Source organism: Schistocerca cancellata, chromosome 1 (assembly GCF_023864275.1).
Source record: "Schistocerca cancellata isolate TAMUIC-IGC-003103 chromosome 1, iqSchCanc2.1, whole genome shotgun sequence".
NCBI lineage: Eukaryota > Metazoa > Arthropoda > Insecta > Orthoptera > Acrididae > Schistocerca > Schistocerca cancellata.
Window position 1 is genome coordinate 994,973,321 of NC_064626.1, and position 22,594 is coordinate 994,995,914.

Genomic DNA, 22,594 nt, shown 5'->3' on the forward strand with positions numbered 1-22,594 from the left:
GAAGGGTACTTGGCGAACTACGCTACCAAAAACAACTGTGCATACAAGGGACCCCTGAGCGCTCTGTAATGCCGCCATCTATACAGTTTTCCTAGCCATCGAAATATTTGTGTCCCCATTTGAAAGTATTTCATTTTATATACGAGCTATATATGTCAGATAACGCATCTTCTCCGTGGACATTACTTCTCCCACCCTCTTTAAAATTCTAAAACTGTTATTCGCTCCATAAACTTTCTCACAACCACAACTTGCTTAAAATTACTGCAAAGCTATTACATTTTCACGTGCTATTGAAGGGTAGATCACCAGCATTTACGTGGTGGGCATTACTGAGAGCTAGTCCACCTCCGTAACTGAGTGGACAGCGTAGATGGCTGCCATGAGAAGGACCCAGGTTCGATTCCTGGTACTGCCAGGGATTTTCCCTCGGTGGGGGACTGGTGTAGGCTGCACTCAGCCACGTGATTCTAAAAGAGCAGCTGCTACCTAACCTAGTAGCAGCAGCTCCACGGTCTGGGAAGTCTGCTAAACGGGCGAGAGAGCAGTGTGCTGACCACATGCTCCTCCACGTCGCATCCCCATGACGTCGGAAGGCAGAAGATGACACGGCGGTGGGTAGACATTCCTCGGGCCTTCACGGCCCGCCGGAGAGCTCTTATTACTGGTAGTGAGTGCTAGTTTTCGTGCTATTTTGAACTCTCGCAACTGCGAACGGGTTTCTTGGTGCAGCTCCACACAAGGTTTCCCGAATTAGATTGAGGTACGCCGTAGGTTGTGACACCTCCATCGACTCGTTTTGAGATATACTTTGTCATGCTGCATAGCGTTTCTTACTGGTAATCTGAGTTAACGATATTTCTACTAAAATTAAAGGCAAAATCTACTTTGTCATGCTGCTTAGCATTTCTTACTGGTAATCTGTGTTTAGGATATTTTTACTAAAATTAGAGGCAAAATATAGAAAATTTCACTAATAACATCTAAAAGATATTAATTGTCAGTTTTTGCTATTAGGTTAGTATTCTGTACTTTTTTGAGTCACCGGTTGTAAAGGACTAATTATTACATAATCATAATTTATTTCGTGAGCCAACACCCGTTCTGCTCGTTGTTCGGTAAAGAGACAGCTGAGGGTGCATTCATGGTCCAAAACGGTGAAAATTTTGTCGTTAATAGTGTGGAAAATATGTTTTAGAAAGTATAATATGCATCGGAGGACACCGTTGTCAGTCTTGCAACCGGCGACAGGCCACCTACAAAGGAAACCCGACGGCCGCGTGACAGTGCGGCGGGTGTCAAAGGCTCCCCGTCCAGGCTGGCTGATGATTAAAACAATTAAATTACTTCAGGTTTCTATACTTTAAAGCATTCGGCGTCCAGACAGATTTGGTTAATAGTGCCTCTGAATAGCGTACGTGACTATATGACAACTAGGGATACGATTGGCTCTATACAGGGTGTCCCAGCTATCTTGTCCACCCAAAATGTCTCTGGAACAATAACAGCTATTGGAAAACGACTTTCACCGGTATCAATGTAGGGCTGGGGCCCATGAATGTACATATTTGGAAACATTCTAAAACGAAAGCATATGTGTTTTAAACACAAACTTATGTTTTTTTAAGTGGACCTCCTATATTTTTTCTTCAGCAATCCATAGCATGACAAAGCACATACACAATGGCGTTGATTGCATAGCAATATTCCCATTACATCCCGAGATATTAAGACGCGAAGTTGACGCTTGAAACACCCGACATGCGCTGCAAGCGCACGTCCTGAGGCACAGGCGTGAACCCCATGCTGCCCGTAATCGCGATATGATTGACATGTGTAATCACACCTCCATACTTATCAAGAGGTCCGAAACGAATAATACGGTCTGCTGCCATCAACTCTCATAAGCACATAATGGTTTCCCTCTTGCACGTTTTACGTATCTACGTACACAATATGAATCAGTACCGATCGGTGTGCACCCGTCAGGTTGTCTTATTTATCCTGCACACCCAAAATAAGGTTTATCTAATGCGTTATATGACCCATTGTGCCTGTCGCACAGGGCCTTGCTCTACCTAGTCAAGTGTCCAACGTAGTTCCCACTACTGCTACAGTTACCACTACGCCTTGTTTATGATTTGCGACCCATGCAAACTCCTGTACTCCACCACCCCCCGAGCATCCCATTTGTTGTTGCTTTGGCTTGCAGTACACCGCTTGCCAGTGTAGTCGCGCATCAGAGTAATCTAGTGACCGCACGAAGGTAGTACACATTGTGAATAAACGTTGTGTTGTGGAACTTATACTGTACAGTATAATGTACACACATATGGTAGAAATACTGCTGATCTATGGAGAATGTATGTTGACGGGAAATACGTTATGAGATTGCTTGTTTGTTGATAGTACTGTTAGCGAACATTATGATTATTAAGTTAATATGTCTGTTTTCTACCCTGCTCTACATACCTGTACTATACCCTGTTGTAGGTGGACGAAATGCTGTTCAGGCAGAACGACTGTACAGAAGACGATTCCCTGACAAGCCATCGCCTTCGCGCCAGATGTTTGGTCGTCTCACATCTCGTCTACGTGAAACGGGAAGCTTAAATCCAAGTCCTCGACATCGTCCTAGAACACGCACAGATGAACGTGCTGAAGTTGCTGTACTCGCTACCATAGCTGTGAATCCTCAAATCAGCACACGTCAAATTGAACGTGAAGTTGGTGTGTCGAAATCAAGCGCACAGCGTATTCTTAAACGTCATAAATTTCATCCTTACCATGTTCATTTACACCAGGATCTTCATGGAAATGACTTCCGCAATAGGGTAACATTTTTTCGGTGGGCTCAGCAAAAACTTCTGACTAATCCAAATTTTTTTGCAGATGTTCTCTTTACCGACGAGGCATCATTCTCCAACAAAGGAATTGTCAATATGAGGAATATGCATTATTGGTTCGCAGACAATCCAAAATGGCTCCGCCAGGTAGAGCATCCACGTCCGTGGAAAGTTAATGTTTGGTGTGAGATTATTGGAGATACCATTATCGGACCTTGCTTTATAAACGGCATCCAAAATGGCAGACAATACTCCAGATTTATACGACACAATCTTCCTGTTCTCTTGGACACCGTACCTCTGAACCGGAGAATGTTTATGTGGTATCAGCATGACGGATACCCTGCACATAACGCCTTACGAGCACGACGACTTCTGAACCGTAAGTTCCCTGGTAGGTGGATTGGACGAGGTGTCCCAGTTAGGTGGCCTGCCCGATCTCCAGACCTTACACCGCTAGATTATTTTCTTTGGGGAGCAGTGAAGGATGCTGTTTACCAACATGAACCAACAACACCAAAGGACATGAAGCATCGCATTATTGATACTTGTACAGCCATCAAAGAGGAAACAATAGCACGAAGTAAGGCATCCTTCATCCGCAGAGTGACCCTATGTATGCAAGCCAATGGGCATCACTTTGAGCATGAGATGTGAACGCTATGTTTAGTATGTAGTGCTGGTATCACAGTGGAAGTTTCTACAAAGGGCCATTTTACCCAGTGATGTTAAGAAACATTTGTTTGCAACAATTTGTCATTTAACGCATTAGATAAAAATAACATTCATAATTATGTGATAATAAAACTAATTGGTTAAACATGTTTACATTCATCTTCTATGTCCTACCTGAACTTCCAAATCAAAACATTTTTACCTAAACAACGGTAAAACTTTTAGTCCACTTGTTCGTTTCACTAAAACCATCAACATGAATTTTACTATTACGAGTGAATGATTAACTGTCACTTGCGCTAGATCTACAGTAAAGATAAGTTTTAACGTTGAACGGCATTACCTTTTTAGTAGCGGATTAACGGTAAGCGAAGTTAACTTTGTGACTAACGTTGCGGCACACAGATATGTTACAGAACCGCATCACCCCTAGCCTATGGGATAAATACCTGCTGGAATGTACGACGTTAATGCAGGATGGCAGCAGACCGTATTATTCGTTTCGGACCTCTTGATAAGTATGGAAGTGTGATTACGCATGTCAATCACATCACGATTACGGGCAGCATGGGGTTCACGCCTGAGCCTCAGGACGTGCGCTAGCAGTGCATGTCGGGTGTTTCAAGCGTCAACTTCGCGTCTTAATATCTCGGGATGTAATGGGAATATTGCTATGCAATCAACGCCATTGTGTATGTGCTTTGTCATGCTATGGATTGCTGAAGAAAAAAATATAGAAGGTCCATTAAAAAAAAGTTTGTTTTAAAAAACACATATGCTTTCGTTTTAGAATGTTTCCAAATATGTACATTCATGGGCCCCAGCCCTCCATTGACACCGGTGAAAGTCGTTTTCCAAAAGCTGTTATTGTTCCAGAGATATTTTGAGTGGACAAGATAGCTGGGACACCCTGTACATGTATTGAGTTGAAGAATATAATGTCGTTGTGTTACAGTTAAATTACCACTGACTTAAGATAATTTTTGCGTTCTGTCAGATACGGATTTTTCTCTTCCACTCTGCTGACTATTCAGATTGCAGAGAGGCAAGCCGGGGCTTGTTAACGATTATTAAAATCGCAAATTACGGGGATTTCAGTTGCCATTCTGTTTTTGTGTGGTTTTCCCTGAGTGTCGGTAACGGTATCTTGAAGCACTCAGGTTTACTCAGGACATTCGGTTGATTGAACACCTGCCACCGAAGAACATAGAAACTGGAGGATACGAGAAACACCACGCACTTTGCTTTGTGGAGGTGATACAAAAAAGTTACAATTTTTCTAAGTTTGCGACAAGTGGTACATTTTTATCACACTGTATCTACTAAAAAAAAAAATGGAACAAGGTTCAGCATGGGCTCAATTGTTTTGTCTTAGCCAGAGCTGTAATTACGTTTGCATATCTCTTATCTGGCTGTAGAGCATGAGGTATTTGTTATTATTACTGGTGTTTCAAACCGTCGTTTGGTCAGCCGCATTCAGTCGTCACACAACGTAGACGGACCGCTTGTTTTCCTGACATGATACTTTGAAAGGCATGCCTGCCGGAAAATCATTCTGCAGACACACGGTTGCAGTCGTCTGCCACCTCCTGAAGTCTGGGCAGTGTCAAACGCGTGCCGAACAGGCACGCCTCTCCTCCCACACTGACGAGTGCGTTCGCGTCCATGATTTCTCTCGGATTTCAGAGGGCTGTACTGTCAGAAAGTGTAGTTCACCTACGAAGGAAATAGCTTACAAGGCCCTCGTTTGATCAGTGCTCGAATACTGTTGGTCAGTGTGGGACTTTTACCGTATTGACAGATGAAATATTGAAGATCCAAACAATGACAGCGTGTGTTGTCATAGGTTCGTTTACTAAGAGAGAAACTCACACAACTCTAATCACAAACGCTAACGAGACTCACTCTGCATCATATTGCGGTTTGCTATTAAATTCGGAGAGAGCGCACGTTCCTAGAAGAGTCGACCAATATACTGCACCGTCCTACGGATATTTCGCTAAAACACGATGGATGTAACATAACAGAGATGCTAACTCGCACTGAGGCTTAAGCTGTCCTCACATGGGACACGTTTGTCACAGCGAATCGTCGCTGCAGCACGCTGTGAAACGACCTCTTGCGTCTCACGGAACGTATTGCTCATCGTATTTGCGACAGCAGCTCTCTCTAACGGCTCTCCCCAGCTGCATTTGGCGTGTAAATCGCACGATGGGCCCGCGTGAAATAGCTGAGTTAACTCTGCTTTCGTCTGTCGGAGTAGTACGTAGAAAATCGTAAAAGATATTTTTTACTCGTAAATATCTTGAACAACGAATTGCTGGTACGGGAACACTACATAATGTTGTACGGTGATTTGAGATACCTACTGCTAGAAGTTATTCGCTTACTCAGATGAATCTCCCTCTTATTTTCGGTGTTGAATTGAACATAGCTCCAGTATAGTGTCTAATATCAGTTCGCACATGCATAATATGCATGGTCTCAGTGATATACTGACTACTGTCACAATGAAGTAACGTACTTGATCACACAGATTTCGGGAAACGTTCCATTATTGCTTGGAATGGGAGGGGTGAGCTTTTTCGAAGCTGCTAACCATCATTCAAAAATATATTTACCGGCAAGATACTGACATGAGGCGGTCCAGGAAGCCATGATGATGATGATGAAGCCCCATACTCCTTCACAGAGCGTAAGTGACGATGCGGGAGACCGGCACCGCCGTACTAGGAAAGGCCCTAGCGGAGGTGGTTTGCGATTGCCTTCCTCCGACCGTAATGGGGATGAATGATGATGATGAAGACGACACGACAACACCCAGTCATCTCGAGGCAAGTGAAAATCTCTCGCCGGAAATCGAATCCGGGACCCCATGCTCGGAAAGCGAGAACGCTACCGCGAGACCACGAGCTGCGGGCAGAAAACCATGGGACAGGTACATATATTTCACAAAGTTCCATAATAGCAAAAACCTACAGTGTGTAATTTGTGTTTACTTTCAGACATGGACTGGCGGTGACGATAATTTCTGGTTCAAAAATTCAAATGGCTCTGAGCACTATGGGACTTAACATCTTAGGTCATCAGTTCCCTAGAACTTAGAACTACTTAAACCTAACTAACCTAAGGACATCACACACATCCATGCCCGAGGCAGGATTCGAACCTGCGACCGCAGAAGTCCCGCGGTTCCGGACTGCAGCACCTAGAAACGCACGGCCACGGCGGCTGGCGAGAATTTCTGGCCATCGGGTAAACATTCCAGCAACAAGAATTGCAGCATACATAGTATTTATTGCAAATAACACCAACTATTGCCGACAATAATTTTATTAAAGTAGTAAGAAAAACGCAGAACCTCTTACATAAAACAAAGTGAAGAAAAAGAAAGAAAATTTCGAGGAACCTGGACGCGAACTTACTGCCTTTCTCTTCCCTGCTTATGATGCTAACAGCTTCACTACGAGTTAGAAATGGCATGCGTGCGTCCGTAACCGGTATACACATGGTTTCTCTTCTTAAGTTGCCAATCCTAAGATTGATTTGCAGCAACTCTCCATTCAGTGCGATTGTCGGCCTCTTCAATTCCGTGAAACTTCCGCATCCTAGGTCCTGCATTATCTGGCTTATGTAATGTCTTCTAGATCTGCCTCTTGCTCTTTTGCCCTCCACAAGGCCTTCCGTTATAGTGTGGAGAAGACTTTCATGTCTCAGAATATGTCCCATCCATATACCTCTCCTCTTCTTGACCGTCTTCCAAAGAACTGGAACTTCCTCCGCTCTCTCTGCAGGACTTCTTCATTTGTCATCCTGGCCGTCCATGGAATTTTTAACATCCTTCGCAGACACCACATTTCGAATCCTTCAATCCTTCTTCTTTCGTCCTCTCCAAGTGTCCAGGTTTCGCTGCCGTAGAGAAGCACACTCCTAACAAAGGTCTTTATTAACCGCTTCCTTAACGACAGACTTATCATATTTGATGTGAGGAGGCCTTTCCTTTTATAGAATGCAATCTTTGCCTGATTTATTCTACTTATTACATCTTTCCTACTACGACCATCTGATGTTATTCTGCTTCCCAAGTAGACAAAGTCTTGTATTTCTTTCAGTTTCTCTCCATTCAGCCTTATATTCGTAATTGCTTGATTATTTTGTTTGCTTGCAACTAAGATTTTTACATGGTTTAAATGCTGTCAAACTGCCTATTGGCTTCTGTCTCGGGTTCTTCGGCCGACGTTCATCTAATGATTTATCTGACTTTTCGCCAGCACGAGTGGCTGGCATTGTCAAAGCTTCACCCTCCATTGCCGGTGGTGGACTGGAGACGACGTACCGAAAACTAAGCGCAGATCCGACGCAGCGTATCACTCGGAATACGAATCGATTAATCAAGGCGTCTTCTCTGCCGGCGGACATACAGAGAAACCTGCGCAACACAGAAGCCCTGCCACCTCGGCTGTATGGATTACCCAAGATCCATAAGAACAACGTTCCACTGAGACCGATCGTTAGCGCTCCTGGCTCACCAACGTATAAACTGGCGAAACACTTGGCCTCTCTGCTCCAGCCACACGTGGGAATGACCGACACATACATTAAGGACTCAGGACATTTCATTGAGAAGCTGAAGAAACTGAAACTTGCGCCAAACGACATCCTGGTCAGTTTTGATGTTGTTTCGTTATTTACGAAAGTAACACTCAGCGACGCTCTGGAGCACATCGGTTCCATGTTCCCGCAAGACATCAAAAAGGTCTTTCGTGCATGTCTCACCACGAGCTATTTCACGTGGAATGGCGATTTCTACGAACAGCTGGAAGGCGTCGCCATGGGTAGTCCTCTCAGTCCAGTGGTGGCCAATTTCTTCATGGAACAATTCGAAGCACAGGCACTGGACTCGGCGACTTGCAAACCTAAGGTGTGGTACAGGTACGTCGATGATACTTTCGTGGTGTGGAGCCATGGTGAAGAACAGCTCGGTGAATTCCTGAGACACTTGAACAGCCTCCATGCCAACATAACATTTACCATGGAAGTAGAAAAGGACAAGAAACTGCCATTTCTAGATGTGCTGGTCACAAGGGACGGCGAAAACCTGGGACACAGCGTGTATCGAAAACCGACACACACAGACCGATACCTGCACAAACTGTCAAACCACCACCCGAGCCAGAAAAGAGGCATGATTAGTACGCTCGTAACGAGAGCAGGACGAATATGTGAGCCTCAACACCTCAAACGAGAAATGCAACACCTGGAAACTGTTCTGAGGAGCAATGGGTACTCCACAAATTACATTAGAAGTGTAACAGAGCCAAACACTCGGCGAAGTAAGGAACCAGAAAAAGAAATGTCGGGTACGGCCTTTCTGCCATAGATTCCCAGAGTGACGGACAGAATCGGCCGTGTATTGCGCAAACACGGCGTAAAGACGATTTTCAAACCGACAAGGAAGATCAAAGAGTGTCTTAGATCGGCGAAGGAGAAAAGAGACCCACTTGCAATGTCGGGAATATACCGTATACCTTGCACATGCGGAAAAGTTTATGTCGGAATGACTGGACGATCCATTAACACCAGGATCAAAGAGCATAAGCGACATTGCAGGTTGGGGCAGGTGGAGAAATCGGCCGTGGCAGAGCACGGACTGAATGAGACCGACCACGTACTAAAATTCGCCGACACGGAAGTTCTGGCTGTAGAGAAGCACTATCACACGCGCTTGTTCAGAGAAGCTTGTAACCTCCCCACAAAAATTTACAAGACAATATTATATAGAAATGGGAGCCAAGTGAAACCTTCCCACAAGAATGTTCACCGGACAATAATTTGAATGTTAACAAGAATACAACCTAACGTAATCTCTCAGCAAATAAGTTTACTGACAATGACAATTAAACAAAAATTCGCAATCTGACCCAAGTATAAGCTCCTCACAAAAATAATGAAAAACAATTCAGTGATAAGAAAATCTCAGTGATAATGATAATTCAATTAAACCGAAATATCGGTCTTTGGCCCTGTGCAAATCAGAATTAAATTCTTACCTCATTGTATCTGCTAGTCAAATTTCTGCTCTTATTCTTGCGCACAGCTTGGAGGAACTGCATTGCAAATAATAATATTCCTTTTTTTTTTTTTTTTAATTTAACTGAGACTTTTGTTTAAGGGAAGTGGAACTTCAATTAAATAAATTTTTTTTTTTGTAAAATTGCTTTTGAAATCAAAATTATTATTGGGGGACTTATTGGAAATTAATTACAATAAATAAACTTTACATTATCTGATGATTACCTTAATTAACAATATACCTCATTCAGCATCTTGACCAGTGTTGCCCACAGACTGGTCTGCATGACGACTACTAGCGTACTCCACGACGACTACCACTGAACTGCTCTCAACGACTACTGACAGAGTACTGCACTACATGACGACTACAACCGAACTGCTCGCAACACGCGCGGTCAAGCGCAGACTAACTACGATTATAGGCTCTCTGGTCAAAGATTTTAACGTGCCTCACCATCGCTGCTATGTTACATACGTGTTTCATAACCCTCCACTGGGGGGGCAAAAATTTGGCAGCGATGGTGAGTCATTTAGACTTGCCAAGCGCGGCAAAATTTTTCTTTAATTAACAAACTTCTACAACTTACAGAATATTTAGATGTAGTACATGAATTAAATGTTGTGCACACGCACTAAGTACAAAATATATCAGACAAAGACAAAATGTGAGTACAAAACATAGTAGCAAATCAGAAAAATGTATATACAAATTATTTGACAGATAACAAAGTGCACAGGCACTGAAAAAATTCTTTAGCATATTCAGAACAAATAAACAGACTGGCAAAAAATATTATGTTGACAAGTGACATGAGTGCACATGCACTGCAGTTGAGAACATATCAGTAAATGATGAAATGTATATACAATTAGTAACAAATGACATAAGTGCATATGCATTGAAGTATTGAATATACAGAATAGTACAAATCATATTGAAAAATGAGAAAAATGCACAGGCACTGAAGTTCAGTAGAAAACATATTAACACACAACATAAGTGCACATGCACTGTAGTTCAGAACATATCATTAAAATAAAATACTAAAAAAAAATTGTATATACAATATAAAAGACAAGAGTGCACATACTGTACTTGAGAACAAATCGAAAAAATGTCTTAGGTATTTTTGCAATAAATAAACATAATGGCAAAAATCATATCGACAAGTGACATAACTGTACTCGCACTGGAGTTCAGCGAATCAAAAAATAATGTATAGTCATGAACATAAATAATGTTAGCAAAAAATTATTTTCACTATGTGACAAGAATTAGGATAGGAAAGGGAAGGATTGCATCATGGTTGTAGCACTTTAGATTGCACACAGCTGTTCTGAAAGTCCATATCTTTCCACAGAAGTACAACACCAAGTGACACAATTTGAAGTTCTTTTCCCATCAGAATTTACCAGTGTAGCCAAGACACTGAACTGTCGTAGTAACATTTCATGTTCTCATTTTGGCAGTACATTAGGTACACCAAACAGTGGGACCATAATAACGTCTTCATCGCCCACGGTGGTGGACAGCATGTCGTGTCAACACCACGCTCTTACAAGGCACACCAACGTAGAATTAGTGCAAAACCAAAGATAGTGCTCCATGATCACTAGGATAGACAGGACAAATGGACATTGCAGTAATTCAGGATAGTTAGCTCATGAGGTGAAGGACATTAAGTCACATAATATTGACAATTACAGTTTTCATTTGGGGCATTCATAGCCCAGTGTTGAACATTTCTGTACCATGAATGTAGTATTACAGAAAAATGTTCACAAAATTAAATTATTGGCATCATGGGTAATCGTATTACAATAAACAGTGGCAGTCCTTGGCCAGTTACAAAGCATATTTAGTATGACAGAATAATGTTCATCATTGGCACTCAGTGGCCAGCAAGTATTGAATATTACAGAACATTACACTCATTCTTGGCACTCAGTGGCCAGCAAGTACTGAATAGTACAAAACATTACACTCAATCATTGGCACTCAGTGGCCCAGCAAATATCGAATAGTATAAAACATTGTTCCTCATTCAGTATTATTCAGATCATTAAGAAGTAATAACAATTCATTGAGTGACATTCAGATCATTACGAAGTCATTATTAAAAATCAGCTAATTACAGTCATAGCATTAATAATCATACACATTATAAGTAGTCTCATTACAATAAACAGTGGCAGTTATTAGCCAGTTACAAAGCATTATTTTATACATATATTTTTTTTTGTATCTTTACGAAGTCATTACTGAAGTGACATACTATTCAGAGTTGATCAGTATTATTCAGAACTTTCTCAAACTGGTATCACTATTTGGGAGTGGTAATACATTTTTTGTTAGCAATGCATTGCGTTTGGTAATTATAAGAGAAAGCAAGAAGAGAAAAAAAAAGAAAAAAATTGGTTCTGGGTTGTCACTGTAAATGAAAAAAAAAATTGAGTAACGTCATTCGTCATGAGTCAGCTGTAGCAAGGTTGTGAAACAAGGCAGTATATGTGATCACATGTATAAATGATAGACACAAATGGGTAAAAAAATAAATGCAAGTACTAGAACAGGTATAATAAGTAATAGGTTTAGTATGTATCATGAAAAACTTCTCCTGGAAAAAATACAAAATGGATTATTGACCTGAAAGAAGAAACGCACACTATGCTGAAAAGTAGTGAACTTCGAATTAACAAGTAGTGAAATGTGTATAAAATGTGTTCCATAGCTGTCCTTTCCAAAACTTTCCGTCATCCTACTATGCAATATAACACCTGCTGTCAGAACAAACTGCAACAAATACTTAAACAACTACGTAGTATAAATACATAACTTCAACATTATCCTCATCTGCAAAGAAAAAACTTCATTATCAATCACTTCATTATCCATATTATCATAACTTCATTATTATCATCACCTGTAAAGAAAAACTTCATTATTCATAACAGCATATCCTTCATCATTATTCATCAGTATTCATTATCATCTGCAAAAATATCACTTCATTACTCATTATACAACTATTCCTTATCTCTAGCATATTTCATCACTAAAACTAAGATGTGTAGTTCTGTCTGACAGCCTGCACCAATCACCTTGTATTCTGAAAGAAAAAATTAGTTAAGACTGCTATTCTACGATGAGTGTAGTATATTCTTGTTAATGCTTGTTAATCCTGATCCATTTACTCTTCCTCATAAAGTTATTGCATCTTCTTTCGTCTATTCCGTAGTTGAAATTCCCATTTCTGTTGAATTTATTTCTTACACACATCATTTCTTTCTGAAAATGATGAACAGAAATTAACGTCTTGCATTTAAATCATATACCCACTAAGTAATTACTGATTAACGGTAATATAATTAAGCATACAGCATAACATGACAGAAAACGTAATATGTCAAAAGCATAGACAGTGTTCAAAGGCAAAAAAAATGTACACGGAATATCACAATGCAGCAGCAAAAAAAAAAAAAAGTAAAGTAGTCATGATGTTGAGATTTCATAAGGCAAAAATGTCAAAGTCAACTGGTGTGTGTTATATCTTAACTATTTCATAATGCATACTAACAAAACAGAAAAACAATCATACATACAAAAAAATGGCAAATATGCACGGTCTGAGGTGTATAACGACAAGAAAAGCGACCTGCTAACCTTACCTCGCCGGGCACTTGCCAAAAAAAAAAAATACGACAGTCATCAGTAGGTAATCATATAAATATAATTGCATAAATGGTCATAAAATGTGTAAATTCATCTGGAAAAATATGCACGGTCTTATGTGTAACGACAAGAAGAGCGACCTGCTAACCTTACCTTGCCGGGCACTTGCCAAGAAAAAATACGATAATCATCAGTAAGTATTCATGAGAGTATAATTGCATACGTGATCATAAAATTAGCAAATGGCATTATAGCTTGTTAAATCATAAAGTGATTTCATTCAATAAACGGTTTAATGTTTGAGATATGGTGGTTGCCTTTCGATTTTCTGGTTCTCAAAGTTTCGACGTGTACAACATTGGGGTGAGGGATGCTGCGAATCCGATATGGACCTGCGTATAGAAGTTCAAATTTACTGCACTTACCTTTTAATTTGCTGGATAAATAGTGTGTACGTACTAATATTTTCTGTCCAACGTGAAAGTCGCGGCGTGTACAAACCTGTTTTTGCTGTCTTCTCCGGCGCTCTGCGGCACGTTTGATGTTGTTCAGTGCAATGTCGATTATTTCGTGGTGTCGTAAGCGACGAGATGTAGGAAAATTTATAAATTCTTTAATTTTGTTTGGTGGTTCAACGTTTTTCAGTATAACAGACGGAGATAGCATAGTGGATTCATTTGGAATGGAATTAATTACATCTTGGAATGAGAGTATGTGTGTGTCCCAATCAATATGTCTTTTGTGGCAGTATATTCTACACAGTTTACCAATTTCTTTCATTAATCGTTCACAAGGATTCGAAGAAGCATGGTACTTCGATATATAGATCGGAGAAATGTTTCTGGCTCGTAACATGCGTGTCCATATGCTACTACGAAATTGAGATCCATTGTCAGAAATTACTTTCATCACATGCCCTACATGAAATAGAAAATGTTTTACAAATGCTTTCGAAACAGTTTTAGCAGTAGCTTTGCGTAACGGAGTGAAAGTAACAAATTTCGAAGTGAGCTCAACAGCGACAAAGATGTAGCAAAAACCTCTGTTAGTTCTCGGAATCGGACCAAAAATATCTACTGCGGCCATGTGTCTTAATTTAACAGGTACAATCGGATATAAAGGAGGAATATGTGAAGTAGTGTCTGATTTAGCTTTCTGGCAAATTTTACATGACGCTAAAACTCGTCGTATACGTTTCTCCATGTTGTTAAAATAACAGTTCTGTCTCAGTATAAGAAAACATTTTCTTGCTCCGTAATGTGCGTAACTTAAATGAGTGTACCAGATTAATTTGTTAACCAGTTCGTCAGGAATACATAATAACCAATTGTTGCTGTCAGGGTGAGAGCGGCGAAACAAAATGTCATTGCGTACAGTGTAATGGTTTCTAATCGTAACATTATTCTTATCTTGCCAAAGCCGTTTAATTTCTTTCCACACGTTGTCTTTACTTTGCTCTTTTGCTATGTCCTGTAATGACGACGAAATAAAATTTTCAAATGCAACTTGTTGGATGTACATGACGCTGAAATTTGCTTTGCAGAAGTTGGTTGCTACGTCTTGCTGATTGTTGCTGAGAGAACGAGATAGTGCGTCTGCTACAACATTTTGTGTACCGGGAATGTGAACTATTGTAAAATTAAATTCCTGTAAATAAAGTTTCCATCTGCTTAACCTGTCGTGAGTGAATTTAGCTGAAAGTAAAAATTGTATCGCTCTGTGGTCTGTGTAAACTGTAGTGTGTCTTCCATAAAGAAAGTGCCGAAATCTCGTAAAAGCCCAAACAACACATAATGTTTCAAGTTCAGTAACGGAATAATTTCGTTCAGCAGGTGATAGAATGCGGCTTGCAAATGCGATGTTTTTAATTACTGTAGAACCATCTTCTTCAATTTCCTGAAAAATATGTACGCCTAAAGCTGTGTTGGAACTGTCGGTGGCAATGGAAAAATTTTTGGTAAGATCTGGGTGCGATAAAAGTGGAGCATTCAACAAGGTTTCTCTCAGGTTCACAAATTCAGAATGTGCTTGCTTATCCCAAGACCAAATACTGTTTTTACCTGTTAATTGGCATAACCTGGGTGTGTCTAAAGCGGAGTGATGAATAAATTTACGAAAAAAGTTAATTAAGCCCAAAAAACTGCGTAGTTGCTTTTTTGTCGTAGGAACAGTAATGTCACGTAGAGCTTGAAGTTTTTCCGGATCAGGTGCAATGCCTTCCGCTGAAATTACGTGTCCAAGAAATTTTATAGAAGTTTTGCCAAAGTGCGATTTACTAAGATTAACTGTGAGTCCTTGTGCATGGAAAGTTTGTAACAGTTGTTCGAGAATCAGATTGTGATCAGACCAGTTAGCTTCTGCGATAAGAATGTCGTCTACATACGTCGTGATTCTGTCTTTAAGTTCTTTCGGAAGTATTGTATTTAAACCGCGAATAAAAGCTGCAGATGAAATAGTTAAACCGAACGGTAATTTACAAAATTGATAACAGTCGCCGAAACAGAGAAAAGCTGTATATTTTCTGCAATTTGGATGAAGTTGAATTTGCCAAAATCCCGATTTCAAATCTAATGTAGAATAAATAGCAGTACCATGAAATTTCTGTAAAAGTTCCTCTAGTGTCTGTGGTCGATCTGTTTCATTAATAATTATGTCATTAATGTGACGTGAATCAAGTACGAGGCGAAGTGAGCCATCTTTTTTCTTAACAATATGCAACGGGTTTATGTACGGACTAACTGCTGGTTCTATAATTCCTTGATCAAGCATATCCTGCAATTCTTTTTTAACTTGTTCTCTGTGAATATATGGAATGGGATAATGCTTTGCTTTAAATGTGTCGTGCTGTTTCACTTGAAATTCATACATAAAACCGGACATAGTACCAGGAATGTTGTCAAAAACTGGAGCTTGCTGTAAAAGAATTTTCTGTAGTTGCATTCGTTCGTCGTCTGTTGTTGCACTGCTTTGTCTAACTTTATCGGAAATCATTTGCATTACGTCGTAGTCAGCTTCGTCTGGAGTATTATCGTTGTGTACGTACGTATTCGTGAACAATGTGGGATTACAGTCCATGTTACGTGTTGCGGAAATGACCTCTGTGCGGTTAATTGTTTGTTCTTCCGCAGATAAAGAGTGCTGAAATTCTAAAGCAAGTTGTACGTTTTCATCCTTTAGCATTAAATAAGAATTCTGAAAATCGATAACTGCGTCGTGTTGTACCAGAAAATTCGTACCTAAAATAACATCTGTTGTCAATAAAGGAACAATCCAAAAATTTGAGTGAAAAGTATGACCTGCAATGTAAAATGATAAATGTGTCTGCAATTTAACGTCTACTCCTTTACTCGATACTGCTCCTTTCACTTTTGTTTTGCCTAAAGGTAATGTCGGATAGGTATTCTCTTTGTTGCACTTGTTAAAAGTCTCCTCATTTATTACTGATATAGGTGATCCGGAATCAATTACTGCTGAGAATTTTGATGAACCAATTTTAATTTCGATAACAGGATGTGAAATAGTTTTCTGAACAAATGGTCTTTCCTGCAAGAGAGTGTCTCTGATATCGTCAAAAGTAATTACATTTTCGTGAACAACATTTTGCGTGTCAAACGTAGTGCTTGTGTTATTGGAAGATGCGTCCTGTACAGTATCTAGTCAGATTCTATCTGACGTGTTATTATTATTAGGAGGATTCTGTGGCATTTCGACTATTTGAACTGTCCTATTACTTCTTCCAGACGTGTTACGCTCTGGATGATACCTACTGTCGGGTTCATTCATGAGAATATGTTCTTGTTGATTACTTTGTTGCTGGTAAGACCGACTGTTATTAAACGTATGTAGGTAATTATGCTCATTGTTTTTACGTCTGTCGTGAAAGTCATTCCCATACGGTGCATTGCGATAGGAATTGTAATACTGTCTTCTCTGTACATAGTTATTTCCTTGCTGCCGTGCGTTACTATTTGTTGGATCTGGGACTATACGTGCTCGCGGCGGAACATTGAAGCCTGGTTGACCTTGTGCATTACATTGTTGGTTACGTATACTAACCGGTTGCCTTTCATGCTGTTGCGGTGGAAAACTTCTATTGTTACCAAAGTGTGGTTCCTGTTGCTGATAATTCTCTCGATACTGATAATTAGAATTTTGACTGTTATTAAAGTTTTCGTGGTTGTCATTCCTAAAGCGTCTGTTACCTCTCCTATTGAAATTACGTGTCTGATCATAATTGCTGTACGTTTGTTGGCCTTGGTTGTTATACGAAAAGTTTTTGTTTACGAAAGAATAATCAGATTGCTGTACTTCTAAAAGCTGCAAAAGATCCCTGAATGCTGAAATATTTTCTTTTTGATGACCCGTCAGAAGTGACACTCTTAATGACCTTGGTAATTTAGAGATGCATAATTGAATAAGTGCTGATTCACTGTACGGTTCACTTAGGTACTGGTTTTGTTGTACCATGTGCTCAAAAAATTGCGTCACACTGGGAAAATTTGAGTTCTCGTAATTCGGCAAACTAATTAACTGATCTTTAATTCCGCGCTGTGTCGTCTTCGACCAGTACGCTGAAAGAAAAGCATTCTGAAATTCCTCTACTGAATAGCATTGCCTCGCGATCGGTCTCATACGAGTTGCCGGTTCCCCTTCCAAAAAACTGCAAATAAATTCAAGTTTGTGTGTTACAGGCCAAGTCGGTGGAAGAGCAAAGCTAAATTGTTGAATCCAATCCAGTGGGTGAATCTGCGTTCTATCGTTTTTAAAAATTTTAAACTTTCTCACTGACAGAAAATGTTTGTAATCGAAATTATCATCTCTGTGTGATGGAACATGTTCAGGATCGTAAGAGTATCTATTAAACTGTGGTTGTTCGGAATCTAAGTCCCGTACTCTCTGCAGATTGCCCAAATTATACGCGCTGCGTGAGTCTGACAAATGTTCATTAACTGAAATATTTTTAATCTCTGTTACCTCTTGTTGTAAACTCGACAATTTTCTACGTAACGTGTTGTTAGATGAATCGATCTCATTAATTGTCTGCTGTAAATTCTGAAATTCTGGTGTTTGGTTAAAGGAAACCGGTGCAGTATCGTCTGATTTATTGTCATTACTACTTTCAATAGCATCAATACGACTGGCTAATTCATCATATTTTTCAGTCAGTATTTTTGCCTGTTCATCGGTTTTAGAATCGGATGCATTAATCTGTTTTTGCAACTTACGTGTAGTTTCGCTCAGTTTTTTAACATCAGCTTTGATGACATCGCAATCCTGCGTTAGTTCTAATTGTTCGAATCTGTCTGTCACTGTTTGAATATCTACTGTGTGTGTATCTGTTTTTGATTTAAGATTGGAAATTTCGTCACGTAATTCTGTGTTCGACTGTTTGATGGAATTAATTTCGTCGGACACTGAGGCAATATTATTGTCTACATACGTCTTTGCTTTCGCGAACATTTTGCGTTTGTCTTCTTGTCTTTGTGCAGTGATTGTTTCCATGACTTGACGTTTGACTTTATTTTGATCTTGAATAAATTTGCGGAAACGTGTATTACTGTTTTCTATGTGGTGATTAAAGCGTTCGTCAATCTGAGTATTTTGTTGTTCGAATTTCGCGTCGATCTTTTCATCCATTGTGCGCGAAAGTTCTGCTGTCATTGCTTTAAACTCGTCGCGTAATTGTGTAGCTTTTTCAGAGCATTGTTTAGCGACTCCGCTAATTTCTTCTCTGAGTGTTTCTGTTGCGGCTGTTTGCATTTCCCTTAATTCTTGCGCAACAGACTTATTTCTTCGCTATTTTTACGTGAACAAGCCTCAATTTCCACGCGCAACTGTTCCTTAGTGTCATGACACTGCGCGGCAACAGCTCTAATTTGTTCACTAAGCTGTCTGGAATTGTCGTCTAATTTTTTATTTAGCTGTTCGTTCTGTTCCCTAAGTTGTTTAAAATCTTCACTTTGTTTGTCTAATTTTTCATTCTGTTGTTTGATATCTACACTAAATTTGTCTTGTTTTTTATCTAGTTGTTTGATATCTACACTCTGTTGTCTGAAATTGTTGTCTATTTTCTCACTTTGCTGTTGTAGCAAACTTCTCATAATTCGTACCAAGTCAAAACTAGCGTTTATATTCTCTGTGCTGTTTAGTGGTGGATCTCGAATTGTCTCGTTTTGCGTGACCATTTGGTCATTCTGAGACTCACAAAAAGGTTTGCCAGTCAAATGTACACTGTTGGACACTATTTCGGAATTAAATGGATCCGTCGTACTTTCAGTATCCTGTTCATTTTCATTAGACAAATTTGTCTGTACATTATTTGAATTTTCCAAATCGGGTATGTTAACCTGGGCAGCGCTCATTACAATAGAGCGTTCCGCGTCATCAACTGTCGTCAAATTAACAGACGAGACAATTGAGTTCGTTTGTTCATCATTAAGGTAAAAGTCATCATTAGTGGTTGGAACGCATTGATTGTCAGTGAACGCAGGATTGTCACCAATACACTGCGTGTCACAATTACTATCGGTCACGCTGTTTAAGTCGGTAATTTCATTCAAAATACTTCGCGATACACTATTCACAGTCTTTCGCGGCATTTTTACAATAGTCACTAATATTCACAAAACAAATAAGCACAAATGCAAAAATAACACACAAATACAACAGAGCAACGAATTGCCGTTGACCTGTAGAAAGAAAGTCACAAGATTAGTAAAAGCGTAGCGCCAAATCCTAATTATGTCTAAGCAAATAAGAGCAGATATCTGACTGTTGTTCAAAAGACTCTCAATGAAATACGATCCTGGACTGGGTGTCGCCAAGTGTAACCTCCCCACAAAAATTTACAAGACAATATTATATAGAAATGGGAGCCAAGTGAAACCTTCCCACAAGAATGTTCACCGGACAATAATTTGAATGTTAACAAGAATACAACCTAACGTAATCTCTCAGCAAATAAGTTTACTGACAATGACAATTAAACAAAAATTCGCAATCTGACCCAAGTATAAGCTCCTCACAAAAATAATGAAAAACAATTCAGTGATAAGAAAATCTCAGTGATAATGATAATTCAATTAAACCGAAATATCGGTCTTTGGCCCTGTGCAAATCAGAATTAAATTCTTACCTCATTGTATCTGCTAGTCAAATTTCTGCTCTTATTCTTGCGCACAGCTTGGAGGAACTGCATTGCAAATAATAATATTCCTTTTTTTTTTTTTTTTTTAATTTAACTGAGACTTTTGTTTAAGGGAAGTGGAACTTCAATTAAATAAATTTTTTTTTTTTGTAAAATTGCTTTTGAAATCAAAATTATTATTGGGGGACTTATTGGAAATTAATTACAATAAATAAACTTTACATTATCTGATGATTACCTTAATTAACAATATACCTCATTCAGCATCTTGACCAGTGTTGCCCACAGACTGGTCTGCATGACGACTACTAGCGTACTCCACGACGACTACCACTGAACTGCTCTCAACGACTACTGACAGAGTACTGCACTACATGACGACTACAACCGAACTGCTCGCAACACGCGCGGTCAAGCGCAGACTAACTACGATTATAGGCTCTCTGGTCAAAGATTTTAACGTGCCTCACCATCGCTGCTATGTTACATACGTGTTTCAAGCTGTAGAAATCCAAAAACACGCGAACAGTTTCAACAAGAAAGAGGAAAGCCTTAAGGTAAACGGATCCTGGCTTCCCGTACTGCAGCGAACAACCGTCGCAGGTAGCAAGAGGAGAACCGCACCGGAAATGACCGCGGAGAAGCCCTCGGACGTTGGCGCGCCAGGTACATATAGTCTGCGGCCGCGAGCCCGCCTCCAGTCCACCACCGGCAATGGAGGGTGAAGCTTTGACAATGCCAGCCACTCGTGCTGGCGAAAAGTCAGAAAAATCATTAGATGAACGTCGGCCGAAGAACCCGAGACAGAAGCCAATAGGCACTTTGTCAACAAGTGGCCACGAAAGCCTTAACAATTTTAAATGCTGTGTCTGCAAATATCATTATTTGATATTTAACTACGACAAATTATACCAAAATGACGCGTTTCTGACAGACGACCACCTTGCCCTAAACAGTATACTTTCGTAGGGCATTAGGCGTAACACTTGAAGTATTCAACAGGCCTACGGGAAACCTTTAACTATTGATATGTAGCTTCCTATCATTTCATTACAACAACTAGTAAATAAAACACCGCGAGATGCTCAAAAGCAGCTTATATTCAAACTAAATTCCCTGCAATAAAAATAGCTACCAAACACGGAGTTTAACTCCGTGGTGGCTCCCCTAAGTTCTGTTTGTAACGTAAAACCGATGTTGCATCTCATTGGCGACGTTCGTCTCCACGAGGCAAAAATCTACCAGTCCATATTCTTCAGTTTACACTGGCAGTGTAGTAGAACGTGGAATTCCACGCTGTGACGTCACCAGTTCCTCGTCCGCGGGTGTTTCCGCGTCCCTTGACAGGACGGTTTTGTTAACAATCGTTGTTCCCGCACACCGTGAAACGTCTCTGTGAAGTCGTTTCATAAGACGCTTGTCGAATTCTTTACAACTTATTCTCTTTACTACCTGATTTTAGCTCAATTCATGAACTTTTCCAGAAAGAGTGAGCACTCGAATAAGGCCTATTGAATACTGTATGTGTGTTTTAATGTAGGGTTTAGGTTTTGTTTTGTGGGAAACGCTGAGTTGGTCGTCGTCTGCTGGGAGCAGACGATGTTGCTTCTCGTTCGAAGGAGAGCACAGGATGACCAACTTAGGTTTCCAATACCTGAACAGAGAGGTTTACCCATTTTAGTCGAAGGCTGTTTTTGTGTGTGAGGTTGGTGCGGAGGGCTACCCCTCTGGTAGCTTCCGCTGCACGGGAAGCTAGGTAATCTGGAAAGAGAAAGGGGCACTCTTCGGTGAACGCTTGGTGAGTAAGGATCCTAACTCTTAGGGGGGTTTCAGGTGATAGGAATCAGGTTGAGTTAGGACTTCGTTATGTTTAACTGGTGAAATACTTAAGAACTTCAGCTTAACTGAAGCGTGTAAAGCGAGTTTTTTTTTAATGATTTTTAATCTTATATTTTGTGGAAATTGCTTTTGTCTTTGTGTGTCGATTTTGTGTCACGCGTTTGGTAATCAATGACGCTTCTGGTCCACCACGGCATCGCAATAGGCTTCATTTTAACAGTTTGCTTGTTTAATGAGCTAAAATTTCTGCAAGAATATCTGTTCTTTCGTGCGCTTTCTACAAAGCAGCACAACAGCTTGAGTCAGAATGCACCACGTGATCTAGGTCGGCCGTTTGCA